We start from the raw sequence: 25,684 nt of genomic DNA, 5'->3' as shown, positions 1-25,684 counted from the left end.
TGGGACTCGATCCTGGGACTCTGGGATCATGCCCTGAGCCAAAGGCAGATGCTTAACCGCTGAGCCACCCAGGTATCCAAAATTGGCAACCAATTTAAATCTTTTTCCAATGTGTTCATATGAGTCACTCCTCTTCTCTAATTGGATTATCAAGCAAGCCAAGGGCATGTTCATTATCTCTGCTTATCACTTCCTCTCATAGAATCTTTGGTTGACAAAAGAATTAAAAGTATTCATAAGGTTTGAGAACTGTAGCATACAATAAGGTCACCCAATCACATTTGATGTAGACTCAACAATAAAGTAGTAATATTTGGTATTTTGTTTATCTAGATAACATTTCATATTTACACATTTTCCCATGATTTAATTCTGACAAATGATTTGCAATAATTGAGTCACATTTGCTTTTTCATTTTGACATTTTTCAGTGTGCTTATACAGAAGTAAATCAAATACAACAATTTGTTAAAAAAAATTCCCATGATTTCAGTAATTATCATTATTTAAAGAACACTATTTTTCATTGTACCCTCTGAAGGGCAAATCCTATTCACTTTAAAATGTAATAGGCATAACTACTCTTTTGAATGCTTAAAAATAATACAAACTATTACCAATAAAAGTGACTCTTCTTTCTTCTCTGCTCTTCAAGGTGTTCATGTTGCACATTTGTATTTGATTGATGTGTCATTCAAGTACCTCCTTGTCTAGAAAGTCCTCCTGACTTTCAGGAAGTTATGTCTGACTCATTGAAATACTTTCTAAATTATACAATATATACAACATTGTATCTTGGATGCACTACCTGGGATTTTATAGCAGTTTGAACATTGTTCTTTTTGTTTTTGCTGTTGTTGTTCATATTTACTTAAAAAATATTTCTACTGTCTGTTGTACATTCTGTTTAATTCCCTATAAATATAACGAGGATCATGCTTTGGGGGGAAAAAAAACAACTACTTTCTTTATAAAACAGTGCTAAAGTCAATTTACAAAGCCAAGTATGGAATTTATCAAAGTCAATGAATTCTCCCAATAAAGTTGTTGAAATCCCTGTGTGCTTTGATGGCCATACAAATTTTTAGTTTTGGTTGCAGTAAGAGAGGTTCAATATGCCAAATTTTGTCTTTTTGTACCAAATTGTCTTTTTTTTTTTTTTTTTGGTAAGATTTATTCATTTATTTCAGAGAGAGTGACAGAGAGTATGTAAGTGTATGTGAGGAAGGGTAGAGGGAGAGAGGGAGAGAAACTTCAGCAGACTCCATACTTAGTACAGAGCCCCATGCAGGGCTTGATCTCACAATCCTGAGTTCATGACATGAGCCAAAACCAAGAGTTAGACACTTAACTGACTGTGCCATCCAAGCATCCCTGAACCAAATTGTCTTTTGCCAGAATTGTCTCTGTTACATTTTTGGCTTCCACTAGAATATTCTCTTCCCATAGCATCCAGATTTATATATAATTAATAATTCTGGATAATAATGTATGAAATTATCCTAATCTGAAAGTAAGGCATATAAAAAATTTATTTTTAGTCTGCTGCCTTATTATAGTGAGCTAGCTAGTTATATGATATTTCCATTAATTATCCAATTACATAGATTAAAACATTATTAAGTACACTGATAAAACTAATATATTAAACATTATAGCATTAATATAGTAATATATAATTACTATTAGTGACATATCAATGAATCTAGTTCTGTCACTAGACCATTTATTTCTTGAGGATTTCTGCTATGTTGGTAACAATTTTGTATGCCAGTTCCTCTGGAACCTCCAGGTTACTTCAGGGCAATGTACCTCAGATATACCAGGAAGTGAGCTAATATGTTGGGATGCATAAAACATGTGATTTCACATAGAGGAGTACTTAGTACTTAAAATTCTGCTATAGATTCATGCTCTACAAATGCAAAAATTCTGATAATGTTTTTCATTATTTTCAATTTAAAAAGAAAAATATATGTTACATTTATAATTATATAATGCATCAACAGATATTTCCTTTTAGAGAATGTCCTCAAGAGGCATCAGTAGGAATTACAACATTAAACACCTGATGACTGAGAGAATACCCCACGGACTAGCTTCTGGCTCTAAACATTTCAAACCTTATTTTTCCTCCAATACCCACATATTTCCAGTGTCTCAGGATAGGTTCATATATTACAACCAATCTCTGGTCCTATACCATTGTTTTACAATGCTGAATGAGTCATATATAAGGAGGGTCCCTGGAAGCCATTCCTACGCTCTACCTACAGCTGGCAATAACACAATCATATGTGGAAGGCACTGAACAGGATCTACCCTTTGACAGATGAATGGATAAAGAAGATGTGCTGTATATACATACAATGGAATATTACTCAGCCATCGGAAAGGACAAATACCCACCATTTGCCTCGACGTGGATGGAACCAGAGGGTATCATGCTGAGTGAAATAAGTCAATTGGAGGACAGTCATCATATGGTTTCACTCATATGCAGAATATAAGAAATAGTGATGTGTGATGAAGCTGAATTCTTGGCATCGAAAAATATCTCTTGCCAAAATGAGGCATGGAAGCCACATAGACACTGACTTTTAAGGCCCTTAAAGGCTTGGAGTATTGCATTCTAACAGGAAACTAGAGGGGCCACCTTGAAGTTAGGGTTAGGTGTTGTTACTCTTCTCATTGTGGTTGCCACTGTTGTTCTAGAATAAACTGGAAAATTCCTAGTCACCAACAATGACCAACTTCTCACCAGCTTGACAAGATGGAGGCTCAGGATAGACTTTATTTGACAACAGAGCAATATGACACATCTTGCATGCTCAGATTGAGACTGTGGTTGCAAGTCCACAACCATTATTATGTCAATAGTCCGTGAGAGACACTTATTTCTAAAAGCCATCCCAACCATCAGAGAGCCAGTAACAGACCTGTGTCATTATAGACAAGGTGTGATACTAGCTAAAGAATATATTAAGGGCTTTATTTTCATTGACAATAATTTCAAAGACAGTCCATGTCACCTAAAGATTGCAATTCCTATTCTCCTTTGCAGACACAGTGTAGAAAGTGAGTGGCTTTAAGTTCTGTAGAACATCTTATTTTCTTCATTATTTAGGCCAAAAATTGGGGTAGAAGCATGTCACGTTAGGGTACAGTATTCTGTCCTGATTGGTTTTTCTCTACTGCCCGCTTCTGCACAGTAATCAGCGACCCTAACTGGTCTTGGACCTACGTAAAAATTTCTAGGCATAATCACCATGTTTACAAAATGTCCTGGTTTCCAATCAGCACTCAGAGAACAGGGAGCATTGCATTCGTGACCTCTGCAAACTACTATTACAGAAACTAATGCCGGGTAAATAACCAGCTCTCTGAGAATGATCTCACTGAGCTGCGTTCCTAGCACTGAATAAAATAGAGGTGCTATCTTGCTGACCAACCTGAAACATGAACTCTCTTGAACTATTCCAGCACATGTAAAAATCATTTTGATCTGTGGCTTGTACGAGGCTGTGAATGAGTGTAAGAATGGTGAGGACTCGGAGAAGGAACAAAGGGGGTGACATGCACACTGCCACCCCTACTTCCTGGAGGAAAAACAAATTGTAACTGTCTGAATCAAAATAAACTGTGCATCAAAGAGGATGTCAGAGATGTTTATTTTGAAATATAAGTCTCAGTTCTCTTCTGCCACAGGGTAAAATTGTATTGATTTTTCATTCAGATTAAAAGGAAAGCTATGAGTGTTTTGTTAGAACTTAAAGAATGATGACATTGCAACCTTTTCATTTCCCAAGGGAGACCTACCTTTAGCACCTCGAAGAAGTTCTTGTCCTTGCAAATGTTTTGGTCACTCAGCCTATAATATTATGCTGCATAAACTGGCATCTGGAACTCACTGCAGGTCCTGAGCAGCTGAAGAAATAGATGGCTTGTGGTTAATCAGTCCATGGTTACTCTCACCTGGTGCCACAGATGCCTCAGGCTGGTACCTGAAAGAGCACGGCTCAACTGAGAACTATTTTTCTCAAAAAATAGCACTCTTCACTTCTGTGTGGACTTGCTGATTTGAGGTCAGGCGCCTCCATCAAGAAGGTAGGAGTGTGCACAGCTGGAGCTGTGTCATGTCAGAGCAATGGTGCTATTCCATTGCTCAAAGCACACCATTTCTCATGAGGCATCGTGGGCAAGAATGGCTTAATCAGAGATCAAACCTCAGCTTACATCTGAGCTCTGTTGCTTTGTGACTGTGCAAATGGCTTGTCCTTCTGATTCTCAAATTCTATTTTAGAAACAATCCCAGTGTTTTCCTTTTATATTAGATAAGATGATATATGCAGAATGCCTGGCTCATAAAAAAAAAAAAAACTCGAAAAATAGGGCTAATATTATCTTCCAATTCCAGATAGGAGTTGGTATGATTTTCAGCTTTGATTCATCCTTACACCCATTCTGGCTAATAGTTACAACTTACTCATAAAATATACATTGAGCACAAACTCTGTGCCAGGTGCTATACACAGAGTTTATAGTGCCAGGGCACTAGGGATACAGCAATGGGCAAGACACAGTCCCTGCTTACTGCTCTGCCATGAAGAGCCAATTCAAGGCATGTCTGAGTAGGGCAAGCTCTTATATGGTGTGTGTTCCTCTTCCAGTGACAGAGACATCCTCACAGAGACCTAAACATAGTCATCAGAAACAAATCATCCACTTGAAATTATTTAGAGCCAAATAGAGCAAACAGCTTTGTAGATTAAAAAAAAAAAAACACACAGAAGACTGCAATTCAAATAAATACATAAACTCAGCTTTGCAGTCTTGAGGCATCTCTTCAGGAGTCCACATAAAGAGGTAAGATTTCTGCCTCCACATACTTTCCTCTCACATGGTTCAGAAGCCCTGCTAACATGCATCACGCCATGATGCCATTAAACACCCGATACCTCTGGATTTTGAATCCATGCTGCTCATTGTCATTCACTTTCCCATGAGGCTTAACTGCAGATGGAGAATTCCTCCTCACACAGACCTGAATGCTGCAGGCAGCATGATCAAGTTAGATTTCTTATCACAAATTCATAAATTACCATTTAGTTTCTTAAATGTGGAATTAGTCCATCATTGAACAAATTTTACTGAGTTCCTGCAGTGTACGAGGAGATGCAGGTGTGGGACATGAGAGCAAACAAAGCAGATCAACTGTAGAGATACAATCTCAGTTCCTCTCCTTCTCTGCAGGACTAGGGTCTTTACAGTAATATAGTGACAGGGATATTTTCAGCATTATGGGACAGTCCCACCATGTGATCTTATCAAATTTTAAAAGTTCAAGGTTTATGCCCCAAAAGTATAGCTATTTAAGCCTGCAACTCAATCATTCAACCAATAACAGTTACCTAGTAGGAGTCCAGTTTTCCTAAGATTCTCTCAAAGATACTGAAGAAATGAAGAACCAATCAGTGATATCTGAGAGCTAATAATATCATCACTGTTTAAAAACTGACCATCAGGGCAGCCCGGGTGGCTCAGCGGTTTAGCGTCTGCCTTCGGCCCAGGGCATGATCCTGGGGTCCTGGGATCAAGTCCCACGTCGGGCTCCCTGCATGGGGCCTGCTTCTCCCTCTGCCTGTGTCTGTCTCTCTGTGTCTTTCACGAATAAATAAATAAAATCTTTAAAAAAAAAAAAACTGACCATCAAGAAACAATAAGAAAACAATTAATTAAAGTGTGCAGTGTTGTCTCTAAGTAAAAATGGTGTTTAAAGAAGAACATAATTAGTTTGGGATGAGAGAATTTGTCATCCTTTCATGATTTCAAATGTGAGAAGGTTTGAGGTCTTCTAACCAGTGGGCTCAGAGTTAGCTTTATAGGTCAGCCCTCTCTCTTCTTTCCTCTCTCCCTTTTTGGCATACCTAAGAATATGAATTTCAAGATCTAGATAGAGAAGGAAATAGAATTCCCCACTCCAGCCTAGAGCTAATCCAGCCATTGGTCAGAGCTCTCCATTCATTGTAGCATCATTGCTTTCCATTACTGATAAAACTATACTTCATTTCTTACTCATTGTTTTGTACCTAAACTTAAGTGGCCAGAATATTAGCACCCCCAAACCCCTGAACATACTAACAAAAGTCTTCTTTCAAAAGATGTGATCTTGGGTTGTTTAACTAAGAATGTGAACAGTGAGAGAGGCAAAGAGAAGATATTCCAGAAAATGGGGAGAACATGCAGAACGGTTAGGAAGCAGGAGTGAGTGTGGTATACACAGGATGTGGCGGAGAGCCTTGACAGGGTGAAAAAAAGGTGCACTGTCCCTTTCACTGAGCTGCCTGGGCCCCTGAGAGAAGAGGCAGCAACTGCACTGTTAGCAAGAATCAGCCTCAGCCACAGGAAATCTACAAATCCTTGATCTTGTTTACCCCAGGCAGAAGTATGAAAAATAGCAAGTTTATCTAATATGTTACACTTGCTTGGTATATTGGGTTGTTAAATGCTTTTTCATATTTGCACTCTCATTCACTCCTCAAGATAAAGTTCTGGGATGGGTATTTTAGGCAAATAAGAGATGGAGACACAAAAGGGTTAGTTATTTGCCTGATTCTACATGGCTTGTAAGTAGGGTGACTATATCATTTACTTTCTAAACCAGAACACTTTTGAGAATGAGAAGGGGTACTCTTAATAGCTACACTGAATAGCAGGTGTAAATCAGGACAATCTTGGGAAAACTGTCATTTATTGTCCCTCTCCACATAGAGGGCAGAGTATGGACTTGAGTGTAGAGCTCCAGACCCCAAGTCTGAGGTTCTTTCCTCTCTACTGTATCTGGCCTTTTGATATAGTTGAAACTAAGACATTCTTCTGGAAAACAGCACCTAGTCCATCCTAGAGTGTGTACTGTTTAAATTATATATGTTTGCAAAACGTAGTTAATTATAAATGTTTGCAAAATTTAAACCAATCCTAAATGATGTTCCATGAAAGTCATGGGTGTTTGATTCATACAAATGAAATAAACTGAGCCTTGATTGCAGGTAATTTGGTTTTATAGAGAAAAACCAAGGGGAATATAGATTTAATGGATTCCATTTTACACATGATAGAAGAAATTGGACACAAGATTTCATGCTATGGCCAGCAATTCATGTGCATGAAGGGAATCTATACCGAGGATGTATGTGTAGGTAGGGAGCTTGAATTTTTCTCTTAGACTTGTGAATAGAGTGACCATATAATTTATCATACAAACCAGAACACTTTTGAGAGTGTAAGGGGGTTCTAATAATAATTATATCAGGAGAGCAGATATAAAGTTGGACTGTTTCTAGAGCAAACTGGGATATATGGTCACCCCTTATAAGGAGAGGGAGGACATTTTCTGCCTCACTCAGACTGTAGAGCTCTAAATGGGGGAAAATAAACAGTCATGCCTACCTCACCAGTCCATCTTTATTTTTAGAAGAAAGTTATGGTTAATGAGAGTTTTTCCAGAATATACAATATTTCCTTTTCTTTCAAGTTAATATACTGGGGCAGCCCCGGTGGCGCAGTGCTTTAGCGCCGCCTGCAGCCCAGGGCGTGATCCTGGAGGCCCCGGATGGAGTCCCACGTCGGGCTCTCTGTATGGTGCCTGCTTCTCCCTCTGCCTGTGTTTCTGCCTCTCTCTCTGTCTCTATGAATAAATAAATAAAAATCTTAAAAAAAATAAATTTCCTTTAAAAAAAAAGTTAATATACTGCCCAGAAATCTGATTTCTGTAATTGTAGGAAGAACTTTGGATGTCAAAGTTACTATAATTCCTGGAAATGTTTTTGATTGCAGATAATGCAAATATTTAATTGGTACATTATTTAATATTTATTTACTTATATTATTAATAATGTCTGCCCTAGATCATAACAATGTTACATAAAAACAACTATTTCATTCAATAATACTGCTGAATGATTTTTAGGAAATACGCTACCAAAGATTGAGGGAAATGACAAATTGTTGGATTGAACAAGCAGATCTATCAACCCACAGATTAACCTAATTTGTATATAACAATACCCAAGTCAGTACCAATTTTTTCAGTTTTTCCATTCTTAAAAAAGTGAACTTTAACCCAGAAACCATTCAGTAAAATATCAACAGGAAACCATATTAAAAAGACAATTTTGATATTGATACAATTGTTGAAACTGGGCATCCTTTACACATTTCTTTTAATATGGAGCTCACTTTGGTTATATTATCTTGGAAGTATGGAAATAGGAATATTCTACCCCCAGAACAATTTTCAACGACAGCTCACCTGGGTCTGATCATCCCAGAACCTGGAGCAAGCATCTCACCAATTACATTCCTGGTAGCCTCTGGAGAGCAACAGAGACATGAGTCATTCAACTCCATATTTGATTTGGACCAAAGTATGATCATTGCCTGTGCTTCATGCTGCCACTGGGCACATAATACTGCTCTGAATGCTTGCTGCCAATGTGCACCCAAAACATGCAAGATTCAAGTATAAATAGAATAAGGAGAAGGAAATAGCCCCCAAACACTATGTACCCAAAATACTGAAGTGCAATAGAATAAGAAGATACAGAAATAGTCCCAAATCAGCGCCGCAGTGAAAATAGATGTCTAGTATAATTATTATAGGGATTATAATAACTGTCCTTATTCCTTTTTGTGTTTCTTCTATCAACTTTAGCTTGAAATACTCAGTCACTGCCAGTTTTCTTGAAAGTTGATGAGGGGACTCTGACTCACAGAACCTCCACTATTCCAAGAGCCAAGAACCCAGGAAACTCTTGCCCCTGAAGCACACAACAATGTGATCCTGGTGTTTTCCTGGTGTTTCACATGTCAGATGCACTCTAATGTTTACGCTTGCAGAGATGTTTGTTAGTATGTGTTCTTGTTAACCTCTGAAAAAACAGCATTGTGAACTTAGTAACATATAACAATGACCATCCTACCATGCTTACAGATTCTGTAGGTCATGAATTAGGAAGGGGCACAGTTGGGACAGCTTTTTCTCTGCCCTCAATATCTGGGGACTTAGCCAGAAAGACTTACATGGCTGGAACAAGATATATCTGGAAGAAGGGGAGCCATTTATAAGATGGCTTCTTCACTCATTTGTCTGGCAGGCTGAGATGACTTTGTTCCACTAAACTGATGAACAGAGAATCTATCTGTCATTTTCCATGAGGCATATGCATCTCACACTATGCAGACTGGATTCTGAGTGGGAGTGTCCCAGAGAGTCCTAAGAAGACCAGGTAGGAGCTACACAGCACTTTCTGATGTGGGCTCAGAGATCACCACTTAGCTTCTAGCTGCAACTACTGAAAAGACATAGACTCTCACCTTGATATTTTGGGGTCATATTTTAAAACTGCCATGGATGATATTAGCAAGCATGTCCTTTTTCCTTCATCTTTGTCCTGACTTGCATTTGGGTCTAGCCATTGAAACCACCACAATAAAAGCTATAATAAGCCCTATCTTAAGACATTAAATGAGCTGAGAGATGATTTGTATAACAGAAAGAAAATTGTTGCCAGTAGTTTTGCCACCTTGAAGGTATGGAATTAAAACCATACTGAATCCAAATCACCAACTCAGAACTACAGTGGAGCAGATCCATGTAGGTTCTCCCACTTTGTCTTGTCTACTCCCACTACCAGCAGAGCTTCAGGCAGCTATAGACCAGCCTGTTGAGACATTACTCCAAATCCAGGGACAAATACCATTGCCACTTCTTAATTAATCCCTATCTTTAGTCTGACAGCCAGCAGGCATTTGCCTCTGTTTCTCTCAGGCCAGTTTTGGGATAAAGATTACATTCTATGAAGACAAATAGTTAAGTGATTCCAGAAACTTACGTTGAGGGAACTATTACTACAGTCTTCATTCCTAGTTCAAGACCCTGGAATTTGACAATCTTTTGGTTACTCATAACACTTTGTTCTTGATGGTATTTGACCCCAGGTTTTAATGGTGGTAGAAATAGTCTATTTCCTTTTTCATCCTGGTCATAGATAAGAATTCCAGAAAACCATAAACAACTCTTTCCCCACTTCTCCCTTGTTTTTCTCTCCAATCTAACCAGTAGATTACTGGTTACTAACCCAACCCTATTATTCTTGGTCCCAATAAGTGGGCAGCTGATGGAGAAAATAAGACAACTGCATATATTCATGATTCAAAGGTTTGTGGTTCCTACCAATTCCAGCTCTTCCCATTTCTATCTGTATTGTTTTGTGCAACTACTTCATCCAATTTCCCTATCTGAAAAATGGCAAGAAAAATAATATCTATTTTCTATAGTCGTGGTGAAGTTTAAGTGAAATTATGCATGTAAAGCACTTAGCATATTATAAATATGCAGTGAAACAGTAAATGTTAACTGTTCTGAGCTATTATGATTCTAGAACCAGCTGGAGTTGATGATTTTAACTTTTCTGTCTCCCATTCTGCATAATCACAATATTGAAACTTCATTTCTCTCCTAAATCTTTACCATTTCCATGCTTACTCTCACTGATTGCTTCTGAACATAGAAAGAAAAATCTTTCTCCTCCTGGAACCCAGACATTCCCAAAGCTCCAGATTGCTTAGGGTTTAGAGTCCTGGGCAGTAGGATATGGCTTCCCAACATGTGCCTTTTTCTCTGCTGCACCTTTCCCCACATATATGTACAAAACATGTAGTATGACAAACAGACACAGAAATTGGCCTGGACTTTATTAAGAACTGCCACTCCCCTGCCAAGCTTCCCCATGAAAAGGGCCAACTCGTACTAGAGATGGTTTCTCAGTGATTCATACCACCAGGGATCTGGGAACCAGACCAGAACTTACTATGTTGATAGTCTTTTCCACAAACCATTACACGTCAGAGTCCACACTTACCAGGAACAATGGATAAGATTCATTCCAGCTCTAATTTCCTATTATTATAATGTTTTAATTCCTCTGAGCTATGATCCATGATATTCTGGAGCTCACTTGTGCTGGCTTACAAGGGCTAATAACTTTTCAGGGATTTTGTGAGCCAGTTGTTAAAGCCATTATTAAAAATTACATTATGCAAACTTACGTATTAAATGAATCATATTAAAAAGAAACATAACAAATATCCCAAACTCATCACATCCTCATTATTATACTACATTTTTCTATTATTTATGCCTTTGAGGTTATTACACATATTCCATTTTTATGGTAGGAAGAATATATGACGAGGTGCAGCTGTGCATCTCTTCAGCTCTGCAATCAGTAATATTATGTTGGTAGCTTTAAATTGATCATGGTAGCTACCAGTCAGAACCTGATTTATTCCTTTTTCCATTGTCTAGTCATGAGAAGTAATGAAGAAAAATGTTAATGTAGATTAAACTTGTATCTGTCACCATTACAATGCAAGTAGCACAAAAAAATTAAGGACTGTTCTCCCAAGATTTGAAGCAAAAAGGTGCTGACATCATTGATACACTAATGAAGTTTTGACATACATCTTCATTGTTTCACTTTCACTTTGGTCTTGCTCATTAATGTAAATAGAAATATCAATCATCACTCACTTCAGAACAATACTTATTCATTAATTACAACTGTAGGTTGGCTACATACTAAGAGTTTAGCAAAATTCAATCACATCAGTCTGTAAGAATCAATTGGCTATATGGAATTTATAATAAAGATTATTGTGTATTTTATTATTATTTGTCAGTTGTGTGCTACACATCGTTGTATCAGTAAAATTTATAATACACTTATATACATATATAAGTGCATAATTTTTTTTCGGAGAGCCTGTTGTTAAACACTCATTAGCACACCATTGGTGCTGTGACTGTTTCTACTACTTCCTTATAGAAGAGTCAGACAAAGTTCAGAGAATTAGGATCTATTTTCAAATGCCATATGTAGGGGATTCCAGAATTCCCAAGGTATTTATCTTTCTTTTTTCAAATATTTATGATGGCATCTTTTGCTTCATTCACCACCTGACTATGATATAATGAGGCTGCTGTGTAAACAAACAGACCAGAGCCCTCGATTTACCTAAGGAAGAAGCCCTGGATATAGGATAAAACTAAAGCTCTGGGAAGAATCAGTTTCTCAGCACCTGCCTTTCTTCTTGGTTGTTGGCGATGCATTAGAAGAAAGTTCCATGCTGGATGCCATGGGAGAGAAGGCACTGGATCTCTTCCTTCTCTGGTCTGAAAGGGCCACTGCCACATTAAGCCAAACCCAGTGATACAAGAAGCTCTTTCCACCCTTGCCCCACTATGAGGCGGCAGAGAGCCTAGTAGATTCCACCTAATCTGAGATTGTGTCTGGTTTATGCCCCAAGTATAAACGAAGATGCAGATTGGGACTGATTGTACAAAGGCTCTCATGTGCATCTCAGCTCCCAACTACTTGGGCAACATGTATAATAACAACTCCATGGAGATGCAAAGGACAAGCTGGAATAACTCAGCCATTAGAGAAGACAACATATTAAGAGCCAAGGAAAGCTAAAGTTATGTAGTTGAAAAGAGAAAACTCAGAGGGACATAGTTATAGCCTATAGATTTTTCCAAGGTTACAATAAAAATACAAGAAGAAAATTGTTGGTAGTATGAATTGGGAAGAAATGGAGATTCAAAGGGAAAAAGCTTTGCGTTTGATTACAGAAAATCAAATCTTTTTTGAAGAAAAGCAATCCTATAATTTGTCTTCTAAGTTGAATGATTTTTCTTTTTAATAGGTATTAAATAATGCATTAAATGGTTGGATAATTCTAAGAAGATTATAATAAGGAACTTTCAAAATAAATGATGTTTTCACATGAGTATGTTTATCATGATTTTATGCCAATAGATTATATAAATATGTAGGCTAATATTGAAACTATAACTTTCACAGGTTCATTGAATCTGTCATCATTATTTTTCCTAAGGATTTTGCTTGCACAACAGTGATAGAAACTTGCATTTTTCTGCCTTCTATTTTTCAAGATCATAGACTTTTTGTGTATAATTTCATTGAGTCAATCAATTGGGAGCATAGATTAGATTTCACTAATCTACCACCAACCATACAACTTAATAGGAGTATCCTATTTGATGACATGGGCATTCACAACTTCTATAAGGATGGTTTCTGGTAGAATCTCTGAAAGGATATGCCTATTCCCAAGCTTTTTGGAAATAGGCGCCTTCCCACATGGAAATGAGTAAAATGTTTGACGATTTTTAAATAGTTGGTTATAAATAAGATTCTTGATTTTATTTTTGAATGTCAAAGTTATAATTTTTTTTTTAGGAAAAGCAGTTCAGTTTGAAAACATTTAAGCCTAGGTTCTAGTTTAAATTTAAATGATATCTTTGTTTAATGTTCTGGAAACCCACAAGTGGAAGGCAACACAGGAGGCACCAAGCATTTCACAGACCTCTCTATATCCTAAACTGAAATGTTTGTGAAAACCGGGAACATGAGGAATGTACCTTAGGGCACTGGATGAACTTCTAGAGCTCAACCACTTGCCATCAGTGACATATATCTCAACAACAAAACCAGGGTACTGCCTTTACTATAGAACTGGTCCAAGGGATTCCACATTCTTTCTTAGCAATCCTTACTTAAAGTTTTTCTTATTTTGTCTAATCTAAATCTTAGATGTAATATTTTCTACTTAATTCTTTGGATATTCTTTAACCATATGGGATACGAAAAGAAAGAAGAAACCAATTACCCTTCACATACACATTTCTTACTGTATTTGGAGATTACAGTCTAATCTCTTCTGGAAAGAAAAATGCATTTAAAATGCATTTAATTCTTGGCAATCACATGGGGTGAGTCTGACATTCTCAATGTGTGCACATTCTCTGTTTCATGACACTTCCATTGCTTTCACAGAAGCCCTAACATTTCATTGGTTGGGGTCTTAATTATTGCACAGGGGCCCAGCCTACATTTTGGCACAGTATAGAGCAAGAGGTAACAGTCTCCAAAGAGTAAATATCAAAATTATTATATAACTGGAAGAAATGGAATATCCATCCTCAAGAAATTATCCAATTCACCACCGTAAAATTTCCCCTAAGCCCGTGTGTACTAACTACACTCTGGCACATGGCCAGACCAAAGTTAGCTAGCCTAAGAGAACATTACACATTATCTAAGATAATACTTGGAATAAATAGTTCTCTTGCATTCTTATTCAAAGGAAGATTATGAACTTCTTCATAATTCCCCATAATGTGTTATGTGAAATAAGATTCTAGCAAGGACCAAGGCTATGAGCCATTATCTGAATTGCTCCAAGCTGTATTTCCAGTGTCAGAGAGCATTTTTATTTGAAGTACTGCCTAACTGAAAGGAGCTCATAAGCATCTTGAGCAAATGCTAGAAAAGCTTATAGAGGATATTTAAATCTTCATTATTTAAATGAGGAACGATTTCTTCTCACCCAAGTCATTCGGAATTTCTTCTGTTTATTTAAGGTTAACGTGCTGCAGGGGATCTGGTCATGTGGATTTCTCAACCAAAGTAAAATAAATTGATGTAAAGCTTTTGCCAAAAATTTATTCATGAAATATATCACTAATTTATTGAGTAAGTTGGGCACAGTTGTATATGAAGAGGGAAGAAAAATAAATCTTTATCCTTTCTCATGTATGCCTTTCTTCATTCTCTTGGGACATTTCTTAGAGAGATTTCATAGCATCTCTGATGGTTTTCAGGAAATAATAAACATATCATCTTTAGATATATAAAAAAAGCTAGTCGTATCTCATTTCAATCTCTCAACTGATACAAAGTTTTTCTGGATCCTCCGGCCTGAGCCTGATTCAGGTTCAAAAACCCATAGAGCAGCAGGAAGAGACTCCGTCTGGTTCCCATTTGCTCCGCTTCCCCACTCACTGTCCTCCAATTCACTATGCTGTCGTTGGTGTCGGTGGAAAGGGGAGTAGTGGCAGAAGGGTGGAAAAATAAGGAGTAAAAAGGCTCCCTTGACCATGACTGTAATAATCAGGTCTTATTCTAATAAGGTCTTACTGGGTTTATTTGACTTCCATTTTCCATCCCATGAAACATTTACTCAGTCTGCACTCTTGCTGTGTGGCACACCTTCATCTACAATTCCCTGAGCTTGAAAGTAATGCCTTTGAAGTCCATCACATTCTTTCATGGCTACTGGAAAGACCATGGGTCATACCCATCCTGTGGCATACTCACCAGTATGAAAAAAGAGGGCTCATTACTCTTAGCTTGAAAACAGGGCTTCTTTCCTTGAAAATCTGGAAATATGTTCCAGGGATGCTTAGGCTGCTGGCAGAAGTGAAAAGACCAATTCCTGGCACTTAAAGCAATTGTTAAAAACATATGTAACAAGCATTTACCAAAGGAAATTCCACTTTCTGCAGGTATATATTAGATATAGGAAAGACAGAGAGAGGGAGAGAAAGAGAGATGGAGAGAAAAAGAGAAAGAGAGAGAAAGAAAAATATGGTGGAGAGAGGGGGCTTCACAAAGGTGAAATGAAATTTTTGGACAGAGGCAAAGTGAGGAAGAGCTGTGTTTGTTTAGCTCCTGTCTTTAGGCTTGACCCGAAAAGCTGAGTGAGGAAGGGGGAGAAGTACACATCTCCTTAAGCAAGTCATTGCAAAGAAAATAATGCGCCAGAATTATTTTTCTGCCAGAAATGGAACTCTTCAAAATAAAGGGAAAAAATATTTTTCAGATCCTTCCATTTTGGTAAACACATTAACTTCCACAAAATTAAAAAAAAGAGAGAGAGAACAATCTCAACAGCTGAGCAGAATTGGTTGGTAGGGAATTGACCTGGCATGAATTTTACTGGCAAGGATCAGACTTCCAGGATGATTTTACTTAAAAATTCTCAATATATCATACATGGAATTCTAAGAGATTCTCTTGAGTTCCTACTCTGTGTAAGGCAGAGGGTTGTTGGAGGGGATAATCAGAATATAAATGCTATGAACATTAACTCTGGGGATCTGTGAAGAAGTTATGACATAAAGAATATTTAACCTTTTCCTTCTTGTCTTCAGACATTTCCACTTTGTCAATGTAAGAGACAAAACTTTACATCTTGGATCATTCTAAATCAAAAGCTTTTGAATATATTTAACACTTAAAAAAAAAGAAGGAGCTGGAAAGGAAATGAAAGAAATATGGAAAATGAGATCAACAAATAGATTCAATAATTTACCATCAGAAGTTTCCTCAGAGCTGCCAGTAAATCTCTACTTGCAAAGTAGACAATTAATATTTATGAGTGAGACATTGTAGTGTGTGTGTCTGCCATTGCTTGGTAATTCACTTAATTTCTCTAAGGCTCCATTTTCTTACACTGTGCTGGAATCAATTAACCCCATTCCCTTGGGAAAGGGGAACTGAGTTTGTTGTGGAGAAAGAAAGGATTTGAAATTTTAAAAAATTAATCGGAAATGGTTTATCCTTCTTTGACAACAAAAAGAAACAGACTTGAACCTAGTAGAGGCTCTGGTAACCTGATCCAAGCTCAGAAAAGAGTCTAAGACCCTTACAATAATGCCAGAGTTTATTGTTCTCAAGGGGGTTAGGATGACTGCATAAGAAATTTGAGTGTATTATCACAGAGTAAGTTTGGGCTGTGGCAGTGTGAGCCAGTATCCCAGGTAAACTTGTGAGGAGATTGGCCTGGGTATCTCTGGTTGGGAGATTGCAGTGGATTTGGAAATTCTCAAACCATCATCATTTGCAGGACTATGGCCCATAGTCTCTCCTCTGAATAATGAATGATGGAGCAGACAAAAACTTCTTGAATTAATAATTGGACTAAGGTTTAGGAAGGTAGAAATGGTGGTGGGAGCATCTCTACATGGAGAGTAGTGGAAATTATCAAGGAAAGGTATGGAAGACCAGAGAAAAGGAATTGATGGGAAAGGCAGCATAGACAGGAGAAGGGCAGAGATGAAGGAGAACAGGAGAGAAAGTTTTCCATGGTTCACTTTCCTTAGAAAAAGATTCCATCCCCTCTGAAATTTGATCCTTTAGAAAAACACTTCTTCAATCTCCATCACAGTTAGGTGTGTGATGGATTGGAGAAGACTGGCAGATTGGTGACAAGAGGAAGGGTGATACTCAGGGGACAAACCTAGAGTTTCTAAGTCTGCTTAAGGAAAACAAACTTGGAAATATGGGGGTCCTAGGTACTTCATGTATGGTCTAAAAGGGGGGTAGACAGTTGGCCCCCTGAACTCCTCATTTGATAGGGAGGGAGTAGCACAAGGGAAGGCCAAAGGAGAGTCCTATAAAGCATGACTTTCCAAGCAGGGATCCTCTTTTCTGTGTCAAAGAAAGGTACTGCACTGCCCATGACTCCAGAGCCTACAACTATCAAATTAAGGCAAACAAGTTACCAAATAACTGTTTTGTCCCTAATTTATTTTTCTGGCCTTGAAATTCTGCACATCTAGCACTGGGTGATATGCTATATGTTGGCAAATTGAACTTCAATAAATAAAAAATAAAAAAAAATAAAAAAAGAAATTCTGCACATCTAACCTAATAAAACAATAAATAGAAACATTTTAGAAAACAATAGGTTTATTTGGTAATCCCTTGTTTGCACTCTATTGTGTTCAAAGCTGTCAGAGAGAAACTTGCTTTGTCTCTACAGTAATAAAGATTCTTCAGGTTCTCAATTTTATTCCCTTACATCTAACTATGGAGATCTCATAAGGAAGGGAAAAGGTGGCCTGATTCATGAGATTTGACTTTTCTTAATGAAGGCCCCTCATTTGGGATGCCTGGGTGGCTCAGCAGTTGAGCATCTGCCTTCAGCTCAGGGTGTGATCCCAGAGTCCCGGGATCGAGTCCCACATCGGGCTTCCTGTATGGTGCCTGCTTCTTCCTCTGCCTGTGTCTCCGCCTCTCTCTGGTCTCTCACGAATAAGTAAATAAAATCTTTTTTTTAAAAAGGCCCTTCATTAAATAATCTTAAAAGGGGAGTACATTTTAAGATTATGGATTCTTTGTGTGTTATTATATTTTTAAAGAAACCTTCCTGTCAGTGTGAAAACTTAGAAAACCACAGAGGAAATAAGCATAAAAGTCAATGCATGAGATAATGACATTAATGATAGTTAACATTTATTACACATTTACTAGGTGTCTAAATACTTTATGTGCATTATCTCATCTAACCTTACATGAATTAAATGAGGTAAGTGTTATGATCCTCATTTACACATTTCTGAATTATGAATTCCACAAATGCAGAAAAGAGGTTACATGGTTTGACCACAGTAATTTGGAGGTGGTCACACGGGATTCAAACCAACTCTGAACAACTCCAAAGTCAAGATCCATAACTATTCTCAATGCCCATGAAATGAAATATATTCAAACCACTCCTGGCCACATTTCACCCTACTGGCAAAAGCCAAGTCATCTGAAAATATTTTGGTTTTGCTTATTTGTTTAAAGTAACATGTTTTACGCACAATTGAGTTCCTGTGTCATGCATGGGTGCAGAATGAAAGGAAGTATATCTTTAAACTCAAATCAGTGGAGACTATCCCAGGATGACAAATCCGTCTATTATTACAGAGCGCAATAAAAATTAGGAGAGCCCCGAGGGCCAAAAAGTCTGAAAGCCTGCTGTATTCACATTAAGACGTTTCAGTACAACTTTTTTTTTTTTTTTTAAGATTTTAAGTCACCTCTACACCTGGCATGGGGCTCAAACTCACAACCTTGAGATCTAGAGTCACAACCTCCATTGACTGAGCTAGCCAGGTCCCCCCAAACATTTCAGTATCTTAACATTTAAATGAGTCCACCTATTAATTATTATTAATACACTTACACAAACAGGCTGAGTACCATTCTTTATAGTTTATATTATATATATTATATATATATTATATTATTAAACATCTATTCTCTAAACTAGATAAAGAAGTTCTACTTTCTTAAAAAAAATGGAAGTAGAAGAAACTACCCATTAAAAGAGAAAATTTTGTATCTGCTAATGCCACCCTAGATAAAAGGAAATCATTTTTTCCCTAGCTTTTGGAATTACTGACTGAATGTTGAAATCCTAGAGAAGTTCTACAAATGGTATGTTTACTTTGCTTTCTTGGTGAAATTATGATGAGTCCCATGCTTTTGCTCCATGAGCCCACCTGCCTCGTCAGGCCTTGGATCCCTTTGCCAGTGAGCTTGCTTTTCTCTGTAGGCAATGCCTGCCCTCTCCTTTAAAAATAAGTCATTTAAGCCTTTAATATTTGGATTACTGAGAATTTGCTAAAATGTATTTGATAATTGTTCATCACATCCCTACTTTGTGATAAGCACTATTCTGTCTCTGAGAATAAAGGAGGAAATAAAAGAGACAAAGATCTTACCCAGTGGACATGCTCACATTCTAGTGACAGACACAGAGAACAATGAAATGGGTATGATATACAGGTGGCAGGTGGTAAGAAGTGCTGTGCAGAGAATAAAGCAGGGGAGGGGTAGAGTGAGTGTTGGGAGAGGCAGGTTTCACTTTTATATAGGGTACCAGGGAAGGACTCACTGAGAAGATATTGGTATAAAGGCATACCTGAAGTTAGTAAGAAAATGAGACCTGTGTGTATTTGTGGAAAGAGGGTTCTGGGCAAAGAGAACATGTTCAAATGCCCTGGGGTGACTTTGTATATACACTTGCTAGGGCTGCCAAAACAAAATACCACAGGCTGGGTGGTTAAACAGCAGAAATTTTTTTTCTTACAGTTCTGGAGCCTACATGGCCAAGATCAAGATATCAGTAGGGTTGGTTTCTTCTGAGGCCTCTATCCTTGGCTTGCATAGTGCTGCCTTCCTGCTCCCTCTTCACATGGCTGTCCCTCTGTGCATGGCATCTCTCTGTATCCTAATATTCTCTTCTTACAAAGACACCAGTCTAATTGAATCGGGGCTACTCTAACAGCCTCTGTTTAACTCAATCAGCTCTTCGAAGATTCTGTCCTCATATAAAATCACATTCTGATTTCAACATAACAATTTAGGAGAAGGAGGGGAAACTCAACTCAGTCCACAACAGTGTGTAAGCAATGTTTTCGAGGAAGAGTGAAGGACCGTATGATTGGAGAGACGTGACCTGGGAGCACAGTATTCAATTAGATCAGAAAGGTTAAGTGGGAGAAAAGTCAGATTGTACAAGGGCCTAATGGCCATTGTAAAGACATCTCCTTTTATTTTGAGTGATACGGGAAGTCACTGGAGTGTTTTGAGCAGAAGAGTAAAATTATTTCACATGTTAACTTTTGGTTATAAGAGGCGGACATGTCTCCTGAGAGAAGGAGAAATCTCATTCAAATTAGAACGCCCATCTTAAGGAAGTCTGGGGCAAAACCTGTGTTGATTTGGACCTGATCTATTTTTGCTGAAGAACCTGAAAATTTGGTTTTCACTGGGTAAACCCCTTCTCAGAAGCCCTGCTGATGGATTCTTGTTCTTCTCCTTCTCCTTGTAGACTGTCAGATTTTGCTCTGTTGATCTTAAGGCTATGCTACTGGGTGAATACAAATTTAGAATTGTTACAGCTTTGAGTGAATTGAATTCCTTTATCATTGTGAAGGGACTCTTTATCTCTAGGAATGTTTTTGTTTTGTTTTGTTTTTTTAAAGATTTTATTTATTTATTCATGAGACACACACACACACACACACACACAGAGAGAGGCAGAGACACAGGCAGAGGGAGAAGTAGGCTCCATGCAGGAAGCCTGATGGGGGACGCGATCCTGGGTCTCCAGGATCAGGCCCTGGACCAAAGGCAGCACTAAACCGCTGAGCCACCCAGGCTCCCCTTCTAGGAATGCTTTTGTCTCAAAGTTGTTTCATTTGATGCTAATGTAGCTATGGTAGCCTTCTTTGGGTAATATGTGCCTGATGTGGTAGTCATACTTCTGGTTTGCCGAAGGCCTCTGTTCTCCTTCCTTTGGGTCACAGATTAAGACTGTACTTTGTGGACCCTTCGTGATTTGTTGAGCTATGGCACAAATTCCAGCAAGTGATCTGTAGATGGAAACAAAGTGCCTCACTTTCAAGAAGGAGATGTTAGACCCTCCTGCTATCATTATGATTAGCCCAATTCAAGGAAATGGCTGTTTGTCATCAGGGCTTTGAAGGCAGGAGACATAGGAACAGAGCCCTAAGTGATTGGCAATAGGCATGAGTGACAAATACATGCTTTTGTTTTTAGCCACCGAGATTCTGGAGTTGTTTGACACCACAACAAACCAGTCAAAACTGATATATCTGGATATCTTCTTTGATTCTTTTACTTCTAATCTTTCTCTATTCCAGAATTTCTGAATCTCAGTGCTATTGATATTTTGGGCTGGATAATTCTTTGTCATAGGGACCTGTCCTATGGCAACACTGGTCTCTGCTCACTAGATACCAGTGGTGTTCCCGTCCCCTACATGTGACAATCAAAAATGTCTCCAGATGTTGGCAAAACCACCCCTGGTTGAAAACCATTGCTCTAGCCTTATGTTTGAGGGATTAATTAGAGATCACTTTATAAATTTTCTTTATAAGTTACTTTCTAAATTTATATAAATTATACATTACTTTTAAAGTAACTGTTGTTTTCATTTTCTCACTCTTCTTTGTCCTATTAGTTTACAAATTATATATTCTCTATACTAGGTATCATAACATGCATTCTTGCTACATTTAAGGTCAAGCTTTTCCATTACCTAAAGAATACAAGCCTCTTTGAATGATGTAATTCTGGTCATCCCCTACTAATTTATATTTTAGTTTTGTCCAATATTTTGGTTTCATCTTGTTTTACAACACCACAAATTAGACGTTATTATTTTATGAAGTTAAAGTTTATTAGATTCACACCATATTTACCATTCCCCCCGACCCCTTGCCATTCATGTCTAGATTTCAAACTTTCCATCTGGGATTATTTTCTTTCTACCTAAAGCACATTCTTTAGAATTTCCCTTCACACATATTTAGTGTGATAAACTCAATTTTTAATCTTATTGAAAATGTCTGTATTGTGCTCTTGTAATTGAAAAGTAGTTTCTTTCATTTAGAGTTCCAATTCTTAGAATTCTAAATTCAGGAGTTTTTATTTTCTCAGCATATTAAAGATAATATAAAAGTCATTTTTCATTTTTTTTTCTCGTCAGTGAGCCACTAACCAACCCTCTGTCCAACTACTTTTCCGTTAAGGTGACCAACCTTTTCTCTCCACACATTTCAGATCTATTCTTTGTCATCTCACTCTCTACCACGATGTGGCTTTTTATTTTCCATTCTGGTAATTATGGATTTGAGATTTGATGTCTTTTGATAATTTTCTAAATTCTCAGATATCATCTCTTTAAATATTTATTTTTCTCCATTTTTCTATATTGTCTCCTTCTGGGATTAGATATATATTAGAAGTTATCACTCTCTGTTCCAAATGGATTAACAGCTTTCTTTTTCTTTCCAGGATCATATTCTTCAGAATCATATTCAGTTTTCTTGATTCCTTCTCTAGCTCTGTTTCTAAACCTCTGTTTAGATCTAGCATTCCTTGAATTTTAATTACAATGTTTTTAGTCCTAGCATTTAATTTTAATTACAATGTTTTTATTCCTATAAATTCCAAAATTCTTTGACAGTATTTTTGTCATTTTTATAGTTTCTTGATCTTTGCACATATTTTGATAGGTCTCTTCAGAGTCTCAAATCATGCTGAAGATATTTATTTCATAGTCTCAGTCTGAAACTGTGCAGATCTGATACTGGTAATTCTTATTCTTGCTCATGGTGCCTTGCTTCCTTGTAGATTTTGGGGGGGGGGTCTTTTATTTATTTACTTAGCTGGAAGGTCAAACCTGAAACTACTTTAAATGAAATTTTTACTTAGCTGGAAGGTCAAATCTGAAACTACTATAAATGACATTTTTGGTTTGAGGTTTTTAAACCCACCTGTGGGCAGGATTGTGATGATCAATTCTCAGGAAGGGATACTTTTCCTTCATTGATAACCAAGGTCTAGACAAGCATTATCCCTAGATGTTTCACTTTTGAATATGCTCAAAAATCTCATTATTTTTATGTGATATATTATTAGTATAATAGGAAGATATCAAATTTGGAGTCAAAGAGAGCTGTTCCTTACTGTTCACATATACTATGGCAAAACTTAACTTCTATGAAATGTAGATGATAGCGGTTACTTCACAAGTCTACCATAAAGACTGAATGAAATACAGGTGTATGTAATATCAGGCACATAGTAGGCCCACAATGTTAGCTTCCTTATTTATGGAATGCTCATGTTTTGCATAGGTCATCATTTTTACACATCATCTACAAACAAATCTTTCTTTCCCAGTTAAGAAATAGGAGAAACTATCTTAGTCTCCCTTCTCTTTTATCACCTTTATTCATGCAACTTGCCTTCTATTTGTAATGCTCTAGTTACTGACTACAATTTTATCCTACAACTAGTTTTATCCTTCTAGAAGTACAATTTTATCCTTCTAGAAGTACAATTCCTACATTGGCATAAGCAATCAAAGTAAAACATTAATAAAATAAAAGTTATTCCTCCATAGGGAGTTGTGATGAAAGAATCACACACACAGGCACACACAGATCTATTTACAATTTGCCTATTAAACTCTGTAAAAACACTTGATTCCTAGACATCAAAAAATCAGATTAATTTGGTTTGGGGGTTTTTCTCCCCTAAGTGTAAATCAAACAAATATCATCCCTGTGGATTACTGTAGGAGACATAGTTAAAGATTTATTAATTATTACAACTCTTAAATTTATGACAAGTATTCCAAAAAATGGAACTCCTCAAATTAGATGACTTACTCAGAATTTTCCTTGGCATTTAATTTTAGAGGGCAGGATCAAGTAAGGAGAAAATAAACTCATATTAGTAATTTAAATTCCAAGAAACAAAATTTTCAGATTATGTCTTTGGGTCTATAAACATTATTCCAATCTTTCACAGTTTCTGTATTTGCAATTATAATTCTAGAAAATAAAAACTAATATTCATAGCATGGAGATATGGAGAATTCCACCAGTTCAAGGAAAAATGGATTATTTCCATGGCATTGAATTTACTAAATAAGAAGAACACACATGTTCATATTAGAAAGATCTCTACCTAATGTTAATGCATTAATAAACACTAATATATTGCATATTTATAAACACATAAAATACCATAATCTACATCATATCTTTTCATTTGCATTCAAGTTTCAGAAGAGCTAATCATGAAAATTGTCAAGATCCTGAATTCTACGATAATAAGAAAATTCTCTCCCTCTTTACAAAGAGGAGTTTTGAGCCTCTGAGCTGTGAGATGATAGAACATCTCTGAGATCTTCTTCAGGAGCTGGAACACAGCTGCCTTTATTTTAAGAACAGAAGCTCTCCTCTTCAGAACTCTAAAGGGCTTGGTCACCATAGCACTAGATATGAACCTAAATGAATTAACTTGCCACAAGCATCCTTCAGCTTTCAGGAGTAGTAGGCCAAACCTTCTTTGAGAAAGTGGTACCCTTTGGATATTCACCTTTTGCACTAAGCTGGGGACACAGTCAGCTCTGTTTTTGGAATGTACTGATGCTCTGCTTTGTAGTGTCGCTGAGAAATGTGCCAGGCCACATCCAAGATCATTCAGAGGAAGAAAAGTGAATTCATAAAGAAGTCTGCCAACTATAATATTTTGATGGATGAGGAAAAAAAAAATCTTTCAACTTACCCTGAAATGGTGATTGGTTTACTCTCTGAAGCATGAGGACCGAATTTTTCTTGCAATTTTATTTCTGCTAGAGTTCTGCTGTTGCCTTTTTACATTAAAAACAAATCCCCTTTGTTAAGCTTAAAATATTTGTCTTCAAGGATCTTCCAGCAATGCAGTTTCATCATAGAACTATCTCAGCATGAGACTAAAATGACTAAGCTCATGGTTACCAATCATTCAGTCATCAGAAAGTATTTCTTAGCCACCTAATTTGTGCCAAACCCTAAGCAAGGAATAAAGTTAGAGCAGTGTCTGGGACAGAGACAACTCCTAACCTCATGAAGTCTGTAGTCCAATAAAGACAAAAATAGCTAAATAATTACAATCATGATGATGGTTATAAAAATGTACCAGGTGCAGTAACAAAATCCCAGGCCCCTACCTTTGGAGACTTCAGACAAGGAGTTTCCTCTTAAGTAACATTTAATCTAAGACTTGAATAAAGAGAGGAAATTGGTTGTATAAGTATAGAGGGAGAGGTGTGCCAAGGAAAGAAGCTCCAGAAAGGACGAGCAGCTTGTACAATTCAAGGAACATTGAGAAGGTCACTATGCCTGGCACACTGTGAGCAAAGCGTGGTGGCAGAAAACAAAGCTGGTGGATACATGTCATACACTGTATGACCTTGGAGGCTCTTTTAAAATGTTGAGCATTACTTTAAGAGCACTGGGAAGCTTTGACGGTTTTAAGCAGGAGAATTAAATGACCAGATTTTAATATTTTAAAAGATTGTTCTGTGCTCTGAGGTTTGTCCTCAATGCTTAGAAAGAACAAACAAGTCTCCTGTCTGGGCTTAAAATGCAGGCTCAACGCCAGCCTGCAAGGAT

At 37.3% G+C, this 25,684-nt stretch overlaps 1 long non-coding RNA gene across 8 annotated transcripts in view; it reads right to left on the bottom strand.

Moving 5' to 3' along the window:
- LOC140633725 (uncharacterized) overlaps positions 1-25,091 on the bottom strand; it is a 106,007-nt gene extending 80,916 nt beyond the window's left edge. For 4 of the 8 annotated variants that reach the window (XR_012031323.1, XR_012031314.1, XR_012031328.1 and 1 more), the window contains exons 1-3: positions 24,816-25,091; positions 8,312-8,372; positions 3,820-4,004 (exon numbers count right to left, since the gene is read on the bottom strand). This is a non-coding gene — a long non-coding RNA (uncharacterized lncRNA). Of the gene's footprint in view, positions 1-3,819; positions 4,005-8,311; positions 8,373-15,245; positions 15,342-24,815 lie in introns of those variants that run through there. The other 4 variants (XR_012031315.1, XR_012031329.1, XR_012031331.1 and 1 more) reach the window with 4 other exon arrangements.
- Between the last annotated feature and the right edge of the window lie 593 nt (positions 25,092-25,684).

This window comes from Canis lupus, chromosome 1 (genome assembly GCF_048164855.1).
Source record: "Canis lupus baileyi chromosome 1, mCanLup2.hap1, whole genome shotgun sequence".
Taxonomy (NCBI): domain Eukaryota; kingdom Metazoa; phylum Chordata; class Mammalia; order Carnivora; family Canidae; genus Canis; species Canis lupus.
The sequence above is the reverse complement of the archived record's forward strand: the minus strand, read 5'-3'. Positions and strand labels throughout refer to the sequence as shown.